We start from the raw sequence: 23,963 nt of genomic DNA, 5'->3' as shown, positions 1-23,963 counted from the left end.
TTCTCTTACTGGATGATTGCCATCACCTGTGCTGAACAGGTTAATGTATAAAAAAGGTGTTTCACCACAGGTGCTGGCAATCATACATTAAGAGCGAAGTCCAGAAGCAGAGCATTGTGTCCCTCCTGGAGAGGGTCATGTTGGGAGGTATGTACTGCATGTGTGCCGGTGTATGGGAGGTGATCACTGTGTGTGTGCCATGGTATGGAGGGGGGGGGGGGTTGATTACTGCATGTGTGCCAGGGTATGGTGGGGGATTACTGTATGTATGCCAGGGTATGGGGGGGGGGGATTACTGCGTGTGTGCTGGGGTATAAGGGGAGGGGGGGGGGGTGATTACTGTGGGTGTGTTTTGGGGTATAAAGGGGGAGGGGTGATTACTGCGTGTGTGCTGGGGTATAAAGGGAGGGGGGGGTGATTACTGTGGGTGTGTTTTGGGGTATAAAGGGGGAGTGTGTGCTGGGATATAAGTGGAGGTGATTACTGTGGGTGTGTTTTGTGGTATAAAGGGGGAGGGGTGATTACTGCGTGTGTGCTGGGGTATAAGGGGAGGGGGGTGATTACTGTGGGTGTGTTTTGGGGTATAAAGGGGGAGGGGTGATTACTGCGTGTGTGCTGGGGTATAAGGGGAGGGGGTGATTACTGTGGGTGTGTTTTGGGGTATAAAGGGGGAGGGGTGATTACTGCGTGTGTGCTGGGGTATAAGGGGAGGGGGTGATTACTGTGGATGTGTTTTGGGGTATAAAGGGGGAGGGGTGATTACTGCGTGTGTGCTGGGGTATAAGGGGAGGGGGGTGATTACTGTGGGTGTGTTTTTGGGTATAAAGGGGGAGGGGTAATTACTGCATGTGTGCTGGGGTATAAGGGGAGGGGGGGTGATTACTGTGGGTGTGTTTTGGGGTATAAAGGGGGAGAGGTGATTACTGCGTGTGTGCTGGGGTATAAGGGGAGGGGGTGATTACTGTGGGTTTGTTTTGGGGTATAAAGGGGGAGGGGTGATTACTGCGTGTGTGCTGGGGTATAAGGGGAGGGGGGTGATTACTGTGGGTGTGTTTTGGGGTATAAAGGGGGAGGGGTAATTACTGCATGTGTGCTGGGGTATAAGGGGAGGGGGGGTGATTACTGTGGGTGTGTTTTGGGGTATAAAGGGGGAGAGGTGATTACTGCGTGTGTGATGGGGTATAAGTGGAGGGGGGTGATTACTGTGGGTGTGTTTTGGGGTATAAAGGGGGAGAGGTGATTACTGCGTGTGTGCTGGGGTATAAGGGGAGGCGGGTGATTACTGTGGGTGTGTTTTGGGGTATAAAGGGGGAGGGGTGATTACTGCGCAGTGCCTGTGTGCTGGGGTATAAGGGGAGGGGGCAATTACTGCCGATGTCTTGATCAACCAGCCTGCAGCTCTAATCCTGCTTCCATGCCTCCAGGCAGACTCTCTGCTGCTCTCCTTAAACCTGGGCACCTCTGCTGCCCAGACCATGGCTGCCTCTGCTCCCTAGACTTCACTGGCATTGGTGGTGGCATCAGACTGGGAATTAGTGGCGGGGGCAGTAGCTGGCGGTGACTTTAGCAGGCATGGGTAGCTGGCGGGAGCAGCAGTACAGTAGCGGTCACTGGCGGTAATGGGCATGCCTCACCAGCCACTGACCTCACCGCACGCCACTGCTGTACTGAGAGGATGTAATTAATTAGATAGGGAATCACTGAAGGTTATGTGGGTGCAGTGCTTAAAGTGGTCCTAGAGAGGTGGTGGAACTCACCCCCCTCCCCAAGGAGAAAAAGCAATAAAGCTGTTGTGCGCGCCTACGGCGCGCGCTGGAAGGGTGTGTGGTCTCAAAAGGGGGCGTGGTCTCAAAAAGAAAGGGGCGTTGTCACACAATAGTAATAATGCCCACAGTAGTAGCACCCCGTAATACACATAATGCCCACAGCAGTAGCGCCCCTTATACAATGCCCACAGAAGTAGTGCTCCTTATGCAATGTCCACTGTACTGGTAGTGCCCCTTACATAGAGCCCATAGTAGTGGTGCCCCTTATGCAATGCCCATAATAGTAGTGCCCCTTATGTCCCCAGGAGTGATGCCCCTTATGAAGTGCCCCCTTTACAATGCCCTCATTAGTAGTGCCCAGGGACGTGCAGTGCCTCCCCTGTCACTAATGATTAAAATAATATAAAGAAGATACATAAGACACATATTCTGTGTCATAGGTATCTTCTTAATATTATTCTAATAAATTTAGACTATGAAATTAGTTTGGGAGGCACTCATAACAAGTGCCTCCCGTACACAGTGAAAACGGGGATGCAGCGGGGGGCAGGGCCAAACACTGGGCTTTAAAAGCCCATTAGAAAGAGAGGGGAAAGCGGCACTTATACAAGTGCCTCGCTGACAGCCTGGGATGGGCTTTCAGGTAAATGACAGCTGTTATTGGACAGCGGATCCAGTGGTGGATCCGCTGGTCCAATCACCCAGAGGCGGTGGGAGAAGCGGAGGCGGGACCCGGCAGTTACTGTGAGCTGTCCCGGGTCACTACAGTACAGCAGCGGTGGCCCTGGGAAGCCCGAACCTGGAGAGTATGCGGCGGCAGTGGGCAGCACTCCCGTCTAGTTCCTGCTCCTCCACCCTTCCAGGCAGCAGCGTCTCAGGTGAGTGAGGGGGTCAGCTGGACGGGCTGCACTGGCGTGCGCATGGGGGGGAGGGGGGGAACACACATATAACAGCGCATCAATGTTTAGCATACTGTATAGCATGGGAGGATGTGCCAAGCTATCAATGGTTCTACAAGCTAGCAAGTTTATGACCTGTGATACAGGAGGAAGAGTTGGGCCCCAGTCCTGTTTATTGGGTGCGCGCCAGGCAGAGTTTAGTCAGAGAGGGTGACTCACGGTACCTCTGGCATCGCACGGTTTACAACACATTACCGCAGTCCTGTCACCACCCTCCAAGTGTCCAGCTTAATTTAAATCATGTGTAACTCTTCTCACCAAGAGGGTCATTCCGAGTTGTTCGCTCGTTGACGATTTTCGCAACGGAGCGCTTAAGGCAAAAATGCGCATGTGCATGGTTCGCAGTGCGCATGCGGTTAGTATTTTACCACAAAACTTAGTAGATTTACTCACGCCCGAACGAAGATTTTAACTCGTTCAAGTGATCGCAGTGTGATTGACAGGAAGTGGGTGTTTCTGGGCGGAAACTGGCCGTTTTCTGGGAGTGTGTGGAAAAACGCAGGCGTGCCAGGGAAAATCGCGGGAGTGTCTGGAGAAACGGGGGAGTGGCTGGCCGAACGCTGGGCGTGTGTGTGACGTCAAACCAGGAACGAAACGGCCCGAACTGATCGCTATTTGTGAGTAGGTCTGGAGCTACTCAGAAACTGCTAAGAAATGTCTTTTTTCGCTATTCTGCAAATCTTTCGTTCGCTATTCTGCTATGCTAAGATACACTCCCAGAGGGCGGCGGCTTAGCGTGTGCAATGCTGCTAAAAGCAGCTAGCGAGCGAACAACTCGGAATCACCCCCCAAGAACATTGGAGTGTGTGGATCCGCACAGGGCTGCAGTAACAGTTTCCTGATAGCGGCATCACACACACACCTGTCCCGATGTGAGGGCTCTGTCCGGCCTGTGTCAAGTATCAAAACCATTTGAGAACTCAGACCCTATTACATAAACCCCATGATGATCAAATGCTTGCATTATATTTGGAGTGCGTTTAGGGGCCTATTCACCAAGGGGTTTATTTACTAATATTCGTGTTTGAGTCGGTTTGTGTAGTGTTTAAACTCGTTTGTTATCGGATGCATTTTCATGCAACTTTTTGAAACTATATACGCCAACTTACGAAGCAGTCGAGTTTATGGTTTTTTTGTTTTCCGCTGTCGATGCCAGTCGTTTTTTTTTGTCACATTTCTGGCCGTCATTGTCATTTGCGTACGTGTTTTTTACTGGTTTATTTTCTATGTTAAACGCGGCAGGGTTATTTATCAACCACGGCCGCATTTTCACTTTTAGTTTCGATTTTCATCCCCGTTCGTGATTGGTTGTGTTTCAGATGTTGGAGTGTCTGTGCGCAACCATATAAATACGCCCCAAACCGTCCGCACCTCGTGGGTTTAGTTAATGGTGAGGAGGGAGGTTGTGCTGTGGAGGTTGGTGAGTAGTTGGTTTGGTGAGGAGTTTTTTGGGCGATTTCTGAGTGTAGTATTGTGTGTGAAAGTAATCTTGTCATTCTTGTAGTCTTGTTTTTTTTGGTTTTGTCTCATTTTTTGTCCAAGTTTTTTTGATTTATAGTCCCTTGTCAGTGTGTGTGTGTGTGTGTGTGTGTGTGTGTGTGTGTGTGTGTGTGTGTGTGTGTGTGTGAGTTGTGCAGTGGTAGTGGAGGAGTGTGTTGTTTGTATTTTTCTGTGTTAATTGTTGAACCACACAATTATGTCTGAGGGTGAGGTGGCTGAGGTGAGTGAGAGTGAGGTTAGTGAGGTGGAGGAGGTGGGTGAGGTTGCTGCAGCAGCCACAAGTGACAGTGATAGTGACAGTCAGAGAGCTCCGCAGCCACGCACCACTACTAAGACTGGGCGGAATGTAAAGTTTAGTTATGCTGAAAATGTGGCATTGGTGCGGGAGCTGATGAAGTATCAGCGGCAGCTATTTGGGCCTGAGTCCGCCAAGGTGCCAACACGGAAGAAGACGGTGTTGTGGGCGAAAGTTGCTGCTGTAAATAGTGAGGGGGTGGTCAAGCGGACGGAGGACACGTGCCGCAAACGGTACTATGACATAAAGCGACGTGTCAAGTCCAAAATGGCCAAGGAGGCGATGTCGGCTCGCAAAACCGGTGGTGGACAGCCCTATATTGCCAGATATTTGGACTATGAGGAGCCCATGCGGAGTTTAATACCTCCTGAAGTAATGTCTGCAACCCATGTCCGTGATTCCGATCTGCCCAGGAAGGATGGTGAGCATGTGTATTTGTCGTAACATTCTATTACATTACTTCTTGCGTTATTTTTTGGGGAAATGTGTGTCATGTGACGTTGCATATTACTCCCATCTTCATGTGTGCGTCAGCAAATACATTGTTTTGGGTAATGTTTTCTACAAAAGCCATAGTAACATAGTACTTTATTGTATGTCATGTGGTTTTTTTACAGTACATTTTCCATGTGTAGTTTGGACTTGGTGTGTCATTGAATTGTCCAGCAATAATGTTTTCCTTTTGCACATTTGTCAGTTTGCAAGTTGGCCTATGTTTTTGATTTCAGTTATCCATGTGCAATGTTTGGAAATCAGTGGTTGAGATGTTAGAGGCTGGAGTAGTGCAAAGTGGCTTTGAAGCCAGTTACATGTGTAATTTCATTAGTACTGTATGTAATCTTGTTTAAGACAAACCCACTATTTTTTGGTTCATTTAGAGCAGAGGTTCTCAAACTCGGTCCTCGGGGGCACACACAGTGCATGTTTTGCAGGTAACCCAGCAGGTGCACAGGTGTATTAATTACTCACTGACACATTTTAAAAGGTCCACAGGTGGAGCTAATTATTTCACTTGCGATTCTGTGAGGAGACCTGCAAAACATGCACTTTGTGTGCCCCCGAGGACCGAGTTTGAGAACCTCTGATTTAGAGTATGTATTTGTACCCTGACACAACACTGCAGACTTAGTTACCGTACTATTATGCTGGTTATTTTAATGTTGGTTTGTTTTTTGGCTCATATTGTGCTAATGTGTGTTTGGAGTGCCACATCACAGAGCATTTTCTATATTGCTTCTTTCATTAATTACATAACATTTTTAAATGAAGATGTGTGTGTGTTTTGGCTTGTTAGTGTATGTATTAGTAACTGTGGGCCAGCTTTATTCAGCCTGGTGAAGTGATAAAGTGGAAGTTGATAAATTACCAACCAATCAGGTCATAACTTCCATGTTACAGGCTGAGTTTGCAAAATGACCCTTGGGAGCTGATTGGCTGGTGCTTTATCACCTTCCACTTTATTACTTCAACAGGCTGTCACACGCCAGAGGCGGCGTTCGCCGCGCTTACCCCTGCGTGCCTGCTGGTCTGTGTTGCGGCCTCCGCCTTCGGTGGTCCACGGGCTCCGGCGTCTGGCTGGCGCAGCTCCCGGCGGTTCCCCGGGGCAGGGGCGCCGCCATGACACCCGGCATCACGTGGGCGGGGAGCAGGTGACGTCATCAGACTGTTCCGACAATCCAGCAGAGGTGGGAGATTCAAAGTCAGACGCCGGGCAGAGCCTCGGCGCCTGAGTATCGTCTTTCCCCTGAAGTGGATGCCAGTGCTCTTGTTCCTGGCGAGTCTCTCTGCAGTTGTACTCCAGTGTCTCCAGCATTTCCAGGTGCCAGTTGCTGCACAGTTTCCAGCGTTCCCAGCGGCTGGTGTGTTCCTCTGTGGTCCAGTCACCAGTGCTTCTTGGAGTCAGCGTGGGCTGCGGGCTAAACACCGCTCTCAAGTTCTACAAGTCATCAGTGTCTTTAAACACTGCTCTCAAGTTATACAAACCATCAGTGTCTTTAACCACCACTCTCAAGTTCTATGAATCATCAGTGTCTTTAAACACCGCTCTCAAGTTATACAAATCATCAGTGTCTTTAACCACCGCTCTCAAGTTCTATAAATCATCAGTGTCTTTAAACACCGCTCTCAAGTTATACAAATCATCAGTGTCTTTACCCACCGCTCTCAAGTTCTATAAATCATCAGTGTCTTTAACCACCGCTCTCAAGTTCTACAAATCATCAGTGTCTTCAAACACCGCTCTCAAGTTCTACAAGTCATCAGTGTCTTTAAACACCGCTCTCAAATTCTACAAATCATCAGTGTCTTTAAACACCGTTCACAAGTTCTTCAAATCATCAGTGTCTTTAAAAACATCGCTCACAAGTTCTTCAGTCACCAGTATCTTTTAACATCGCTCACAAGCTCTTCAATCATCAGCATCTTTAACACATTGTTCTCAGTGTCTTTCACCATCACTCACAAGTACTTCATTTATTAGCATCTTTAACATTGCTTACAAGTTCTTCTATAGGCCTGGACATTCCCCCATAAGTTTCCTCTCTGCTATGTGACATTGTGTTGCTCCCTTCCTGCAATAAAGTTCTTCAATATTTTCACCAAGCCTTACTGTCAGAGTCCTGTATGAGGAAGACCTATATCAGGCCATCCCTGTTCCGACCCAACTGTGGTTCCTCTTCCCTACCATCGGAAGAACCCCCGAGTTCACAACACCCCCAACCTAGGTCAGTGACAGTATACTCAGGCCTCATGGACCCGGGGGATCGGAACCCAGAGGCAAGTACCATCCAGGACCTGGTTTCCCGAGTTCAAGGTCAGGAAGCAGCACAGAGCCAGGTGATGCATTATCTCCAGGAATTATCTGGCCGGCTGGATCAAATTTAGGCTTCTCTGGCTTCAGTAGTTCCGGCCCCAGTTCCAGTACCCGCTCCAGTGGTTGTCTCTAGTAATGTTCCATCCTTGTCTGGAACCAGGTCACGCCTTCAGCTCCCTACTCCTTCTCGCTATAACGGGAATCCAAAGAATTGCCGTGGTTTTCTCAATCAGTGCGAGGTACATTTTGAACTCCTTTCACATAACTTCCCTACTGATCGGTCCAAGGTGGCATACATTATTTCTTTGCTTGAGGGTTCAGCATTGGATTGGGTGTCTCCATTATGGGAGCGATCTGATCCGTTGGTTTCTAGTTACACCAACTTCATTACGTCATTCCGGAGGATCTTTGATGAGCCCGGCAGGACGACCGCTGCCTCTGCAGACTTGCTCCGTGTCGACAAGGCTCTCGTTCAGTGGGACAGTATGTGATTCATTTTCAGACCATAGCCTCAGAACTGCGCTGGAATAATGATGCCCTCCGGGCTGCCTTTTGGAACGGGCTCTCCGATCGTCTAAAGGACGAGTTGATCACTAGAGATTTGCCAGATTCCTTAGAACAGTTGATCTCGCTCTGTGTAAAGGTTGATCTTTGCATGCAGGAACGAGGTGGCGAACGTAGTCGGTCAGATCGATCAAGGGTCCGATCTCTTCCGTCTAAGCAAACGGTTATTCCGAGTCCTGACTAACCCATGCAGATTAATCGATCTCGGCTGTCCCCAGAAGAACGTCAGTGTCGTCGTGAGGGTAGACTCTGCCTCTATTGTGGAGCCGCGGATCATTTTCTCAAGTTTTGCAAGTCTCGCCCGGGAAATGGGCAGTCCTAGCTTGTTCTGGAGGAGTCGAGCTAGGGGTTTCTTCTAAACCTTCTCCGACAGTGGACTGTTTACTCTCCGTGTCTCTGTTTTCTGAGTCAATAGCCAAACCCGTTAAGGCTCTGCTGGACTCAGGGGCTGTGGGGAATTTTATTTCCCTTTCCTGTGCACAGAATCTGGGTTTTCAGTTACGGTCGGTCGAACGACCTATTACGTTGACTGCTATCAATGGTACCCAAATTTCTAACGGTCTGATTTCAAGTTGTACAGTGCCAATCAAGCTGCAAGTGGGAGCTCTGCATCAAGCACACCTGGAGTTCCTAGTGATTCGGGAGATTCCCCACGATCTGGTTCTTGGCCTTCCTTGGCTTAAACTTCACAACCCTCACGTCGACTGGAGTTCGACACAAATAATATCTTGGAGTCCATTTTGTCATTCAAATTGTCTCACTCCTGTCTACCCGCTCCGTGTATCTTCCAAGTCAGATGAAGGGCTCATTCCAGAGGCCTATCGGGAGTTTTCAGACGTGTTCTCGGAACAGGCGGCCGATCAGTTACCACCGCATAGACCCTGGGACTGCCCCATTGAGCTCATTCCGGGGAAAATGTCACCTCGGGGTTGCACTTATCCCTTATCGTTACCCGAGACCCAAGCTATGTCGGACTATATCAAATCTAATCTGCAGAAAGGATTCATCCGCCCCTCTACCTACCGGCGGGGGCAAGTTTCTTTTTTGTGAAGAAGAAGGACGGAGGGCTGAGACCATGTATTGACTATCGTGGTCTAAATGATGTCACCATTAAGAATAAGTATCCTTTGCCGCTCATCACGGAGCTTTTTGATAGAGTTCGCTGAGCCCGAGTCTTCACCAAGCTCGATTTAAGGGGAGCTTATAATTTGATACGTATCCGACAGGGGGACGAATGGAAGACGGCCTTCAATACCAGGGACGGGCATTATGAGTATCTGGTAATGCCGTTTGGCCTCAGCAACGCCCCTGCCGTCTTCCAGGGATTCATTAATGAAATCTTTCGGGATATGCTATACCTAAGTGTATTGGTATATTTGGATGACATTCTGATATTTTCTAAGAATCTCACAGAGCACAGAATACAGGTCAAAGAGGTACTTCTTCGATTGCGAGAGAATCATCTTTATGGCAAGATTTCCAAATGTACCTTTGAGGTCCCTTCTATTCCATTTCTTGGTTACATCATTTCGGGCACGGAGCTTCGTATGGATCCGGAGAAACTCACTGTCATTCGGGACTGGACTCAGCCTCTTTCCTTGAAAGCGGTACAACGATTTCTGGGTTTTGCAAATTACTACCGGAAATTCATAAAGGGATTCTCTACCATTGTGGCACCTATCACTGCCCTAACCAAGAAGGGTTCTGACCCAAGTCATTGGTCCTCTGAAGCTGTAGCAGCGTTCGCTCAGTTGAGGGCAGCCTTTATGTCTGCTCCGGTACTCCAACAACCAAATTTTTCAAAACCATTCTTTTTGGAGGTTGATGCTTCCACGGTAGGCATAGGTGCCGTGCTTTCGCAGTACGCTCCAGATGGGCAGTTACATCCATGTAGTTTCCATTCTCGCAAGTTCTCTCCTGCTGAACGGAATTACACCATTGGAGACAAAGAGCTTTTGCCAATAAAATCTGCCTTGGAGGAATGGAGATATCTTTTGGAAGGTGCTAAACACCTAATTACAATTTTCACTGATCACAAGAATTTGCTGTACCTCAAGACGGCCCAGTGCTTGAATCCCCGTCAAGCTAGATGGGCGCTCTTCTTTACTCGATTCTCGTTTGTTATTAAGTACCGGGCTGGGACTTTTAACACAAAGGCTGATGCTTTATCCCGTTCCTTAATGGCTTCGGATGAGGAGAATTCCGTTGAGAAGGCTTTGATTCTCAGTCCAGTTTCTATGTCAGCGGCTCCCACCGCTCTGGGTCCTCCTCCTGGGAGAATGTCTGTGCCAGCTAAATTCCGACCAAGATTGTTGCAGTGGGCTCATATTTCCAAGTTTTCCGGTCATCCTGGAGTTCAAAAGATGTGGGAGTTTCTACGAAGATCTTACTGGTGGGACACTATGAAGAAGGATATTCAAGGTTATGTCAACTCATGTCCTCAGTGTGCTCAGCACAAAATTCTTCATCTGCCTCCTGCGGGGTTGTTGCATCCACTGTCCATTCCTAAGAGGCCTTGGACCCATATCTCTATGGACTTTGTCACCGAATTGCCCCTCTCCAAGGGTCACAATACCGTCTGGGTAATTATTGACCGTTTCTCTAAGATGGCACATTTTGTACCTTTGACCGGGTTACCATCAGCTCCCAAGTTGGCTTTGTTATTTATCCGGGAACATTTCCGCCTGCAAGGGTTACCTCAGGAAATCGTCTCTGCAGTTCACTGCAAGATTCTGGAGAGCCCTCTGTATGGCCTTACAAATAAGTTTTCATCCACTTACCATCCACAAACCAATGGGCAAACTGAACGCGTCAATCAAGATTTAGAGACTTTTCTCCGTGTTTATCTCTCTCCCTCGCAAGATGATTGAGTGGAACTGTTGCCATGGGCCGAGTTTGCCCATAATCATCTGTACCACTCTTCGACTGGTGAGTCCCCATTTTTCATTAATTATGGATTCCATCCCCAAGTTCCAGAATTACCCATTTGTCCTCCGGAGGATGTGCCTGCTGCAGCCTCTACTCTCCTGCACTTCAGTCAAATTTGGAGTCGAGTTCATGCTAACCTCAAGAGAGTCTCCGGCCGCTATAAGTTCTTTGCGGATAGGAAGCGACGAGCAGCTCCCCAATACAAGGTTGGTGACAGGGTATGGCTCTCTACCCGCAATCTTCGGTTAAGGGTGCCCACTATGAAGTTCGCTCCGAGGTTTATTGGACCTTACCCCGTGTTACAAGTCCTGAACCCGGTTGTCTGCAAATTGGGATTGCCTTCCCACCTCTGGATACCAAATTCCTTCCATGTCTCTCTCCTTTGCCCCCTTATTTTAAACCGGTTCCATTCAAAGTCCCCGAGGCCAACCTCTGCAGAGACTGAAGCTGGAACGGACTTTGAAATCAAAGCTTTTCTTGACTTTCGTTATCTTCACAAGAATCTACAGTATTTGGTGGAGTGGAAAGGTTTTGGCCCTGAGGAGAGGAGCTGGGTCAAGGCTACTGAAGTTATGGCTCCCCGTCTGGTGCGGATCTTCCATTCCAGACATCCAACAAAACCTGGAAAGTGTCCGGGATCACTCCTGGAGGAGGGGGTACTGTCACACGCCAGAGGCGGCGTTCACCGCGCTTACCCCTGCGTGCCTGCTGGTCTGTGATGCGGCCTCCGCCTTCGGTGGTCCACGGGCTCCGGCGTCTGGCTGGCGCGTCTCCCGGCGGTTCCCCGGGGCAGGGGCGCCACCATGACACCCGGCATCACGTGGGCGGGGAGCAGGTGACGTCATCAGACTGTTCCGCCAATCCAGCAGAGGCGGGAGATTCAAAGTCAGACGCCGGGCAGAGCCTCGGCGCCTGAGTATTGTCTTTCCCCTGAAGTGGATGCCAGTGCTCTTGTTCCCGGCGAGTCTCTCTGCAGTTGTACTCCAGTGTCTCCGGCATTTCCAGGTGCCAGTTGCTGCACAGTTTCCAGCGTTCCCAGCGGCTGGTGTGTTCCTCTGTGGTCCAGTCACCAGTTCTTCTTGGAGTCAGCGTGGGCTGCGGGCTAAACACCGCTCTCAAGTTCTACAAGTCATCAGTGTCTTTAAACACCGCTCTCAAGTTATACAAATCATCAGTGTCTTTAACCACCGCTCTCAAGTTCTATGAATCATCAGTGTCTTTAAACACCGCTCTCAAGTTATACAAATCATCAGTGTCTTTAACCACCGCTCTCAAGTTCTATAAATCATCAGTGTCTTTAAACACCGCTCTCAAGTTATACAAATCATCAGTGTCTTTAACCACCGCTCTCAAGTTCTATAAATCATCAGTGTCTTTAACCACCGCTCTCAAGTTCTACAAATCATCAGTGTCTTTAACACCGCTCTCAAGTTCTACAAATCATCAGTGTCTTCAAACACCGCTCTCAAGTTCTACAAGTCATCAGTGTCTTTAAACACCGCTCTCAAATTCTACAAATCATCAGTGTCTTTAAACACCGTTCACAAGTTCTTCAAATCATCAGTGTCTTTAAAAATATCGCTCACAAGTTCTTCAGTCACCAGTATCTTTTAACATCGCTCACAAGCTCTTCAATCATCAGCATCTTTAAAACATCGTTCTCAGTGTCTTTCACCATCACTCACAAGTACTTCATTTATTAGCATCTTTAACATTGCTTACAAGTTCTTCTATAGGCCTGGACATTTCCCCATAAGTTTCCTCTCTGCTATGTGACATTGTGTTGCTCCCATCATGCAATAAAGTTCTTCAATATTTTCATCAAGCCTTACTGTCAGAGTCCTGTATGAGGAAGACCTATATCAGGCCATCCCTGTTCCGACCCAACTGTGGTTCCTCTTCCCTACCATCGGAAGAACCCCTGAGTTCACAACACCCCCAACCTAGGTCAGTGATACAGGCTTAATTAATCTGCCCCTGTGTCCTATGTCTGTGTCCTGTACATTATTTCCTGTGTTGCACTTTCCATAGTGCATATGGATATTGGCCAATGTGTGTGTTTTTTAAATTATTTGATGGTTTTGTTCAGAAATTATTCACTAAATAAATAAGCATCCATTTTTGAAATATTTAATGTTTAAAAACATAATGGGTGGATGTATCAACAATAGCATGAATAAATTAGTTATTTTATTTGTTTCATTATTTACAGTGTTAAAAAAAGCAGTACTGGTCGGCCTACAGTCACTCTCATGACATCTGATGATGATGACGCTGCGGAAGCAGGTAAAGTGTCCTTTGTAGTATAGGTTATGTTTGTAAAGGAATGGCCATAACAAAAGTACACTTTAAATCCTAGGTCCATCAAAAGAAGTCTTGAGCAGCAGAAGGCGGACTCCTGTATCACACCAAACAATAATACATGTGGCAACAAAGAAAGCAAGGTCTGATGTCCAATCACAACCACAGCAGTGTACCCCGCCACGAAGATTGTCTACAGTTTCTTCTGTCCCACCACTCCAACTTTTGGTCACACCTCCAAGACACCAACCACAATCCCCTCATCTTGATTGTGAGTAAGAAAATGTAATGATTTAAAAAATTACTCATCTCATAATAATCCATTTAATTAGACTAATTAACTCTAAAATCCACAAAATCTGCTATACTTACCGAAAAAACAACAACAAATGGATTGTGAGCAATATGGCCTTGTCCACATCAAGTAAAGATATGTACTGTATGTCCACTTCAGCCATACAGCAGCAGATTGTGTGGAAGATGCTGCAACATAAACACATGTGTAAGCTTGGCAAAGCTTTCATCGATTTCTCTTATGTGTTTGTCGTAAAATTGGCACCAACATGCCAAAACATTACTATGTTTCTGTTTTAAACACTATAAGGCAACACATTATGATTTAAAGTGTGTTTTTATGGTGGAGTATGTCGGATCTACCATACAACTCATGTGCTTGCTTTAAGAATGAAGTAACCAGACACATTTGCCACAAACAGGAATATGTATTTAAGTTCTGAGTGATGATGTTGCTATGCTGGATTTCTGAAAGCACCATTGAAATACATGTGTTCCATGTTTATTGCTTTGCTTTAATTTCTCAAACATATGTCTAACGCCAAAATGGTTCTAATTCCAGATTCTAGTACTAGTACCAGCATCCCGACGCAACAGCAGCAACACAGTGACATGGATGAGACAATCATGTTACAAATGTAGCCATTAATCGAAGGAATCAGCCACCCAGCACCTGTGAGTACACCACCACAGTAAAGCACTCCACCACCACAACACAGCCCAACAACACCAGTAGCACAAGGCCCTGATCAAGTGTTTTGGGACAGTTGGGCTACACAGCAGGCCACTAATCAAGATTTCCTGCGTAGGCAGACCCAAATTTTTGCTAACCTACCATCTCACCTCAGAAGAATCAGCAGAAATATCAGTCGCCAAAATGAACCAACCACCAGAATTGCCAATACCATGGAAATCATGCGTGCAGACATTACACATGTCATGGGCAACTTACAACGCATAATGGAAGAACAGCACAGACAACAGCAAAGCTACATCAACATCTTAGAAAACAATCAAATGATCAATGAATCTATCACCAGAATTTTAGAGAATCAAAATACTGCAACACGTGAACTTAATGCCACCCTCACTAACCTCACTGAAACACTCAGATCCCAGCACCAAAAGCAACGAAGCAGATGTTCTGGTAAGACTACTCCTATTCTATCGCCAGTGTCCTCACCACCAAGGCGCTCCACCAGAGCACGCCAACACGACAGTGGTAAAGGCAAAGGCCAGTCCAAGCAGCCAACCCCAAAAAAATAAAAAATGGAAACACCGATTTCTGTATAGAGAAGAAAATAATCACAGTTAGTAAGTGTAGGTTTGTCTCAATATATATAATACTTAGCACCTTGTCAATTTGTTGAACATCATTAATTATAAGTGTTACAAACAACAACAGGATTTTTGACAACACATTTATTCTTTAACATCTTGGTATTTTTTTGGAGGAGGAAAAAGTAATTTGATCTGCACATTGTTCGTAGCATGCAGTAACAAGACCACTTGATTTTTTTCTAATCATTACTCTTTCTAGATTCCAATCATTCTCATATCTTGCAGGCAGACTAATTGGCAGCCATGCAGATTCATCCATGACCAATACAACTTACAATGTGATTTTTAACTCTTTTACATTTCTTCTCTAGATGACATAACAAGAATAACACAATTGAGTTGCCTAAAAAGGTACTAATATGTTGTGAAACTATTTAGATAATTCTGGCCCAAAATGAATGACATTATTGTTGTGCCATGTTTGTGTGTGTTAAAAATGAGTAATCAGATTATTACACATAATGCAGAAACAAAGAAATTGTAAATATTTTAATCAACACAAATAATGTGTATAATAATGGATATATGTTGAAAACTGTGTATTGACTTACAAATCTGCAAGTTTACTCCAGCAAACATAACAAAATAAATTATTTGGATGATACTAAATTTGTGTCCCTTAAATACGATGGAGCATCACACATAGGGACACATGTATTCCTCAAGGCTAACATATATGTGGAGAAGTGCTACATTAGGACGTTACACACATTCATAAAGTAAAATACTAAATAAATTACTATGTGGATTATGTGTGCTTTTAATAAATTATCAGTACAAGTTTATTAACACTTTTCCAGACTTCATGCATGCCACTCATAATCTGTTGTTTAGAGATTTAAAAAAAACCACAATACACATGCTACATTTGTTTTGCATAAAGCGAGGGTATTGTTTGTATGTCTCAAGGAGACAGACACATTCTGAGTAATGGTTTTTAAATGAAAAATGGGGCAACATATATTTATGCTTACACAAAAAATGAAAGAAGCAAACAAAACTTACCTTAAAAATAAGTATTTATCAGGTCTTGCCTAACCTGCCTCCCGACATCTGTACTCCAAGTATCACCAGATGTCTCTAATTCCTCTGCTTGCCAGCTGCTTTCTTCATCCTCCTCCTCCTCATCAACATGTGGCAGATGTTGTTGCAAACACATGTTATGAAGAAAGCAGCAGCAGAACACAATTTGAGTCACCTTCAAGGGACTATACAACAAAAGGCCACCAGACTTATCCAGACACCGAAACCTAGATTTCAGCACACCAAAACATCTTTCTATCACATTCTGCATGGACTTATGTGCATGATTGTAATTGGGTTCAGCAGGGGTATCAGGTCGGGACAATGGAGTTAGAAGCCAAGAGAAACAGCCATATCCTCCATCACCTGAAAGACAGATATAATAACGTGTTTCATGTTAAGATACAGCAACACGGAATATCACGATACAAATCACTGTTCCTACCTCTTTCGGGTAATCCAGACTTTCAACCCCACACAACCTCACACATATTTTATACTTGGCACAATGGAGGCCTGAAATATATCCACCAATTTTTGAATGCCGATACAAACTGACTCTACTAACACACTCGCAGGTCATAGCGCGTTTCCCACATTTACAGATACCACTGTTCCCATTCCTTCAAGCCTGCAGTTACGCACAGAGGGCCCTGTCCTTGATACCACAACAGGATAAATCTCACAATCTGGACAAAACACTACGCCTGTCCGTGAATAACACCTCTTCCACAGCCTTTATATATTCACATTCTCGCACCTTACTAAACATAGACACAGGCTCAGTGGGACTTATGAAGTGGAGAATAGAGTTCCCAGATCTCTCCTTAAAAGTGATACTAGAGGCCAACACTTATCTAGACAAAACACTGGGTTCCATTTCATACTCCGAAATGCACCAGAAAATCCTACATAGAGCATACGTTACCCCAAAGTTACGACACCTCATGGGAGCTGCTCCTTCATCTCACTGTTTTAAATGTGCTGCTCTGGACGCAGACCTGGTTCACTGCCTGTGGTCTTGCCCCAAGGTGCAGCCACTATGGCAAGCACTCCAATCATACATCACAATAGATCTACAAATACAATTTGACATTACTAAAGCATGGGCATTTTGGGGCATATATCCGAAATCACTGCCTACCAGACTAACTAAAGGACAACGTATCCTATTGATTAAACTATCAGCGGCCACAAAGAAAACAATCCTTTCACAATGGATCTCCACCGACCCAATACCCATCACACTGGTACACCCTAGGATCTCACACCTCTTCCACCTTGACTGGACAAATACCACTTTGCAGAAGGAAAAACTAACAGCACAGTACTTTAATACCTGGTTACCCTATGTTCTGACCCTCTCCCCAATTACCAAAGAAGCACTAAGGAAATGTTTTAAAGATACCAAATGGTATCTTTTAGAATCACTCGACTCCACACCCCCCTTCTGAGTACACCGCTTCTAAATGTTCAACAAGCCCAATCATGGTTACTCCCTACTATCAACTTGTACATGTTCAGCTCTTTAAATACAAAGTTTTACTTCACTAGGGGTCTACATGGGGTGCTACTACGGTTACTGGTATAATACCATTTATTATTACGATAACGAGACGATATATCCCTAAATATCCTTATGTATAACGTATTTTTCTTATTATGTATGTTATTGTTACTCACCTGTCAATAAAATAAATTAAAAAAAAAAAAAGATACAGCAACACATTAGTAACACACTGTATTTGGGCAAAGTATACACAGGCCTACACATATCAAATTACATACCCAGCAGCCATCCATCTGGCATTTGTCCATCCTCAAACTTATCAAAGAGGGATGACTGACTGAGGATGAAGGAGTCATGGCAGCCCCCAGAGTAACCAGCAACAACACTCATTATTTTGAGTTTTGCATCACAAACCACCTGCACATTTGTGGAGTGCTCTAGATGACGATTAGTATAGATGTGCTGCCTGCCCCTAGGTGGTCTCAGCTGAATGTGTGTGCAATCTATGGCTCCCAGCACATTGGGCATGCCAGCAAGTTCATAGAAATCTACCCTGACGGCATGCCACTGAGACTCCTGGGTAGGGAAGCAGATTGAGGCATCGATGTGGGGCTGCAAAACAGCCAGCACCTGTGTGTATATTTGATAGAAAATAAAACATGAGATTTTAGGACAGAACTGGCCACCGAGAGTAATTAAAAACAACCAAAAACAGAGGAGGTAGTTAGGTATACATCACCTGTGTTAATATTCTTGAAAATGAGGGCTGTGAGATTCCTATGACATCCCCAGACACAGCCTGAAAGCTCCCAGTAGCCATAAAGTGCAACACAGCCAGGAGTTTGTGCAGGCCTGAGACAGAGCGAGAGCGTGCTGGCTCAGGGTCTAGGCCCAGTTTGACAAGGTCATACAGACGGAAAATGTTGGTACGATTTAGACGGAACATCTGTATGACCCTATCATCGGACAATGCGTTCAAGTTCAAAATGCCCCCTAAAAAAACAAGGCCTGCGCAGCCTCCGCGGAACCTGTACAACCTGCTGACCATGTTCAGTTTCTTGGCCCTGGTTACTTACAGGCTGATGTCTAAGTCTGAGGAATCCCACAGCACACAAAAGATCACTGGCCCACAGTCCTGCTGCCATTTCTGAGTGTAGGTTGATTGAAATGGGCCTAAGATCCTTTTATAGGCATCCTAATTCAGGTGTGAATGATTTGCAAGTGGTAACACATATAAACACGCCTGAAAAAAGCAGGTCTATTTTTTTGCCGCTTTTTTTAACGAATCGCAAAAAAATACGACCGCAATTGAGCACTCAGAGACTAACACCCAAATACGAATGAATAGTGAATACCCGTGTTGTATGAAATAACAGCCGCGTTTGACCAATGGGCTATTCATTCGTATTTCTGAACTTTGCCGTTAAAACCATTACGAATAGCCCAAACACTGCCGAGATTTGTGCTTAGTGAATTCCCGTGTTGGGACTTAGAAAAAAAAACACAAATCGGTCAAACTCGGATTATTAGTAAATATTGGCCCAAGTATCCAACTCACTGCGGGGGAAACTTATCACCGGAGCAATTCAGCATTGAAAAGCAGCTGTCCCTGCAATCTGTAATACTGCTACTTCTGTAGCAGCGTTATTTACCCATCCTCGTCGCCGACTTCTGCGCTAGTGCTCGGATCCCTCTTGGCATCCCTGAAACTCTTTACCATAGGAAGAGCGGGGCTCTGGGAATAAACGCCATCTGAAGATTGTGTTTATTGTCGCAGGCAAACTCCGAAAACTTTAAAGCTGGGCATACACTAAAAGCATTTTGTGGCATAATGTGGATTCTGGCTCATACTGTGTGGCGTAATGTGAATTTCGGCTCATACTGTGTGGCGTAATGTGAATTTTGTCTCATACCGTGTGGCGTAATGTGAATTTCGGCTCATACTGTGTGGCGTAATGTGATTTTCGGCTCATACTGTGTGGCGTAATGTGAATTTCGGCTCATACTGTGTGGTGTAATCAAAATCAGGGTGTAGGTGCTGGGGGTTGCAAGGGGTGGGGAGTGTGTGGGGGGCAGGGGGAGGGGAATGCATATGCACGTAGGCCCATCACTCGCTAGTTCCGCCACTGGGTCAGGAATAGGTTGTGAAAGTGTAAGCAGCGATAGGGTGCAGTGGCAGCTAGGACTCAGGGTTATACCGTAACAGACAGTCCGTACCAGCTGGTGGTCGCACCATTATGTTTATTTTTTTCCCTGGGGTGTATTATATCTACTTGTAATATTAGGAACTAGGGAGAAATTAGATTAAGCCATGTGATTTTACTGAGAGAATGTAAAACAGTGCAAGACATGTCCCTGGGTGGTGCTAGACACTCACAAAAGACTGTGCTAGACACGCCTCTCTGGCAGTGCACCCTCTAATAAAATTAGCTGCGCACACCTACGATGGGCTGCAGGGAGGTGCAAAAATGGACTAAGATCTGATGTGAAAATATATATATATATATTTTTTTATTTTTTTATTATGCCTCCCCAGCCAAAGACCGCACGTCACTGGTAGTGCCCCCAGTAGTAATGCACTTAATGGTAATGCCCCCAGTAGTAATGTTGCCTGTAGTAATGCCCCCAGTCATTTAGCCCCAGTAGTATTCCCCCAGTGGTAATGCCCCTGCAGTTATGACCCCAGTAGTTTAGCCCCCATGTAGTTTGCCCGTTAGTATTGCCCCCATTAGTTTGCCCACTTGTAGTTTAGCACCCAGTAGTAATGCCCCCTGTAGTTTGCCTCCTTGTAGTTCAGCCCCAGTAGTTATGCCCCCTTTTAGTTTAACCCCCAGTAGTAATGCCCCCAGTTGTTTAACCCTTGTAGTTATGCCCCAAGTAGTAATACCCCTGTAGTTATACCCCCAGTAGTAATGCCCTCCTGTAGTTTGCCCCAAGTAGTAATGTCCCCAGTAGTTTAACCCCTGTAGTTATGCCCCCAGTAGTTTAGCCACCCTGTAGTAATGCCCCCAAGTAGGAATGCCCTCCTGTAGTTTCCCCCCGTTAGTAATGCCCCCAGTAGTAATGCCCCCAGTAGTAAGCCCCCATTAGTAATGCACCCAGTAGTAAGCCCCCGTTAGTAATGCCTTCAGTAGTTAGCCCCATGTAGTTTAGCCCCCAGTAGTAATGCCCCACTGTAGTTTGCCCCCAAGTAGTAATGCCCCTGTAGTTATACCCCCCAGTAGTAATGCCCTCCTGTAGTTTGTCCCCAGCAGTTAGCCCCCATTAGTAATGCCCCCAGTAGCTTGCCCCCTTGTAGTTTGCCCACAATAGTAATGCCCCCCAGTAGTAATGCCCCTAGTAGTTTGTCCACAATAGTAATGCCCTCCCCAGTAGTAATGCCCCCAGTAGTTTGCCCACAGTAGTAATGCCCCCAGTAGTTTGCCCACAGTAGTAATGCCCCCCCAGTAGTAATGCCCCCAGTAGTTTGCCCACAATAGAAATGCCCCCCCAGTAGTAATGCCCCCAGTAGTTTGCCCACAGTAGTAATGCCCCCCCCAGTAGTAATACCCCCAGTAGTTTGCCCACAGTAGTAATGCCCCTCCCAGTAGTAATGCCCCCAGTACTTTTCCCACAGTAGTAATGCCCCCCCAGTATAAATGCCCACAGTAGTTTGCCCACAGTAGTAATGCCCCCCCCCCCAGTAGTAATGCCCCCAGAGTAGTTTGCCCCCAATAGAAGCACCATTACACATAGGGGAAAAATTAAATAAAAAACACCATACTCACCGATCCCCGCTCCCAGACCGCTGAAGTTCTTCCTTCCGGCACCCGCTCCTAAGTACTATGAGAGAGACGTCATGACGTCTCTCCCATAGCGCACTGAGCTCCTGCCTCCGGCTGCCGCTGTTGTGAGAGAGCCGGGTGCCCGCTGGTAATACAATCTCAGCGGGCGCCGGGCATCTTCCAGCAGCGGCGGCGGCACACAGCAGGTGAGGTGAGCCGGAGGAGGCAGAACTGCGTTCCGTCTCCAAGTGGAACTGACAGAACGCAGTTCTGGCTCACTTTAACCCCTGTGTGGGTGGGTCTGGAATTTGATAGGCCTGTCTGAAGAGGTGAGTTTTCAGGGAACATTTAAAAGTTTGGAGACTAGAGGTGAGTCATATTGTGCGTGGGAGGGCATTCCACGGAGTGGGTGAAGCCCGGATAAATCCTGTAATTTTGAGTGGGAACAAGTACTACGTGTGGATGAGAGACGCAGATCTTGTGCAGAGCGGAGAGGTCGATTAGGAAGATATCTTGAGATGAGTGAAGAGATGTATGTTGGTGCAGTTTGGTTAATAGCCTTGTATGTAAGTAAAAGTACAGTATATTTAATACGGTAGAATACCGGTAACCAATGGAGGGACTGACAGGGCGGATCTGCAGGTGATGAACGTCTAGCAAGGAAGATTAGCCTCAAAGCTGCATTCAAAATGGATCGTAGTGGTGAGAGTTTATGTTTGGGAAGACCGGTCAGGAGACCAGGGGCAAATTCAGGATTTGTAGAGGGGGGTTTCCAGACATGATATTTTTCAAATCACACATCCTTACTTCAACGTTTCGGAGTTTAATCCATCATCAGGAAGGATGCACAGCAATGTTATGTATCTTTCCTGATGGTGGATTAAACTCCCAGATGCTGAAGTAAGAACGTGTGATTTTTGCCATGCTTTTAACCTGCTGGAGTGCCAATCATTTCAGCCAAGTATTGTATTTCAGTGCTGCAATGTGAGCACAGTGCATTCCTGATGGACTGTATGTGTGTGTGTGTGTGTGTGTGTGTGTGTGTGTGTGTGTGTGTATATATATCAAAACACTGATTGAATATATCTTTTTTCAAGGCTGATCCTTGAAAAAAGATGTATTACACAAATGATACGTTGGTAAATTAGTCATGTTAGTTACTTACTTGAGACCTGGAGTGCCATTTAGAATTTGCCTATAGACTGTATATCACATAGAAGGAGCACCCAACACAAATATTTTATATGAATATTAATGAACCCCCCCAAAAAAGATATATATACTACATACACACACACATATAATATGTGTGAGACACGCACGCACACTTAATGCAGCAGCTGCACCTGGAACATGGAGTCATCCACTGACTCCCTCCTCCTGCTTGATAGTACACTGCATCCACACAGTGCAGTCAACGGCCCGTGGCTCCGGGGGAGGAAGAGCAGCAGTTACCTTTTGGTCGTCTACTATCTGTACAGGGGGCCTCCACTGACCCGCTCCTGCTGTACAGTATGTCAGTGCCGCTCACCAAGCGCCGTTGATTGCCCGCTGCTGCAAGGGGGTGGGGGGAGGAGTAGTGCTGTTTTCTGTATTCCAAAGCAGAGAGCTCTCATGGATAGAGCTCTCTCTGCGGAGCTGTCGGCAGCTACGCTAGCGGCTGCGGGTGGCAGTAACTGTAGAGGAGACAGTTGCCGCTGACTGAAAAAGAAAACTTTGTCTGTGGGAAGGGGGGGGGGGGGGTTTCTGGGTACTCAGAAACCCCCCCTGCGTGCGTTACTGGAGACTATTACAATAATCAATGCGGAGGTAATGGGAGCACGGATTAGAGTTTTTGCTGTGTCTTGTGTAAGATATGGTCGTATTTTAGATATGTTTCTTAGATGTATGTAACATGATTTGAGACAGATTAAATGTGGGGAACAATGGACAGTTCAGAGTCAAGAATGACACCTAGGCAGCGAGCTTGTGGGGTAGGGATGATTGCTGAGTTATCAACAGTGATAGGGATATCAAGTTGGTAACTACTATTGGGGGTCGTTCCGAGTTGATCGTAGCTGTGCTAAATTTAGCACAGCTACAATCATGTTCCCAGACATGCCGGGGGGGGGGGAGGGGGGGGCAGCACAAGTACAAAAGCATCGCACAGCGGCAATGCTTTTGTACTTGTGGAGTAACTCCCGGCCAGCGCAGCTCCAGCGGCTGGCCGGGAGTTGATCGTCGCTGCGCCTGGTCGCAGCGGCTGCGTGTGACATCACGCAGCCACTGCGGCCCGACCCCCTGCATGGTCTGGCCATAACGGCAGCCAAACACCGCCATGCCACCCCCTCCCGCCCAACGACTGCCTCTGCCTGTCAATCAGGCAGAGGCGATCGCTAGGGAAAGACAGCCTTCGGCCGTCCGGCATGCGCCAGCGCACTGCGGCGCCGGTGCATGCGCAGTTCCGACCTAAACGCTGCGCTGCGATAAACTGCAGCAAGCGATCGGGTCAGAATGACCCCCCATTGGCCAGTGAAAATATAATTAATTCTCTTTTGGAAATATTAAGTTTGAGGTGGCAAAATGTCATCCAAAATGAAATGTCAGAAAGGCATTCAGTGACACGGCCCAATACAGATGGTGACAAATCAGGGGAGGATAGGTAGATTTGAGTTTTATCCGCATACAGATGATACTGAATTCCAAAAGAGCTGATTAGTTTGCCAAGAGATGTGGTATAGATTGGAAAGACTAAGCTTTGAGGTACTCCAGCAATCTTTTCATTTTGATATTTTATATAATTTTATTGCTAGCTTTTGACACTCTTTTTGTATTAACATGTTTGAATAAATTCTTATTACCACTAAACAACTTAAGGGATCTTTTGTTGCGCCTGCAGGAACATACCTTTTTGACTATCTGAAAAG

The 23,963-nt window shown here is 46.3% G+C and overlaps 1 long non-coding RNA gene across 1 annotated transcript; it reads left to right on the top strand.

Moving 5' to 3' along the window:
- Positions 1-1,275: 1,275 nt before the first annotated feature.
- LOC134927515 (uncharacterized) lies at positions 1,276-15,369 on the top strand. Its single transcript, XR_010177663.1, has 4 exons — positions 1,276-4,941; positions 13,037-13,110; positions 13,184-13,396; positions 13,982-15,369. It is a non-coding gene; the product is annotated as an uncharacterized LOC134927515 (long non-coding RNA).
- The last annotated feature ends 8,594 nt before the right edge of the window (positions 15,370-23,963 follow it).

Source organism: Pseudophryne corroboree, chromosome 1, assembly GCF_028390025.1.
Source record: "Pseudophryne corroboree isolate aPseCor3 chromosome 1, aPseCor3.hap2, whole genome shotgun sequence".
Lineage (NCBI taxonomy): Eukaryota > Metazoa > Chordata > Amphibia > Anura > Myobatrachidae > Pseudophryne > Pseudophryne corroboree.
Note: the sequence above shows the minus strand (reverse complement) of the source record. Positions and strands in the feature narration are given on the sequence as shown.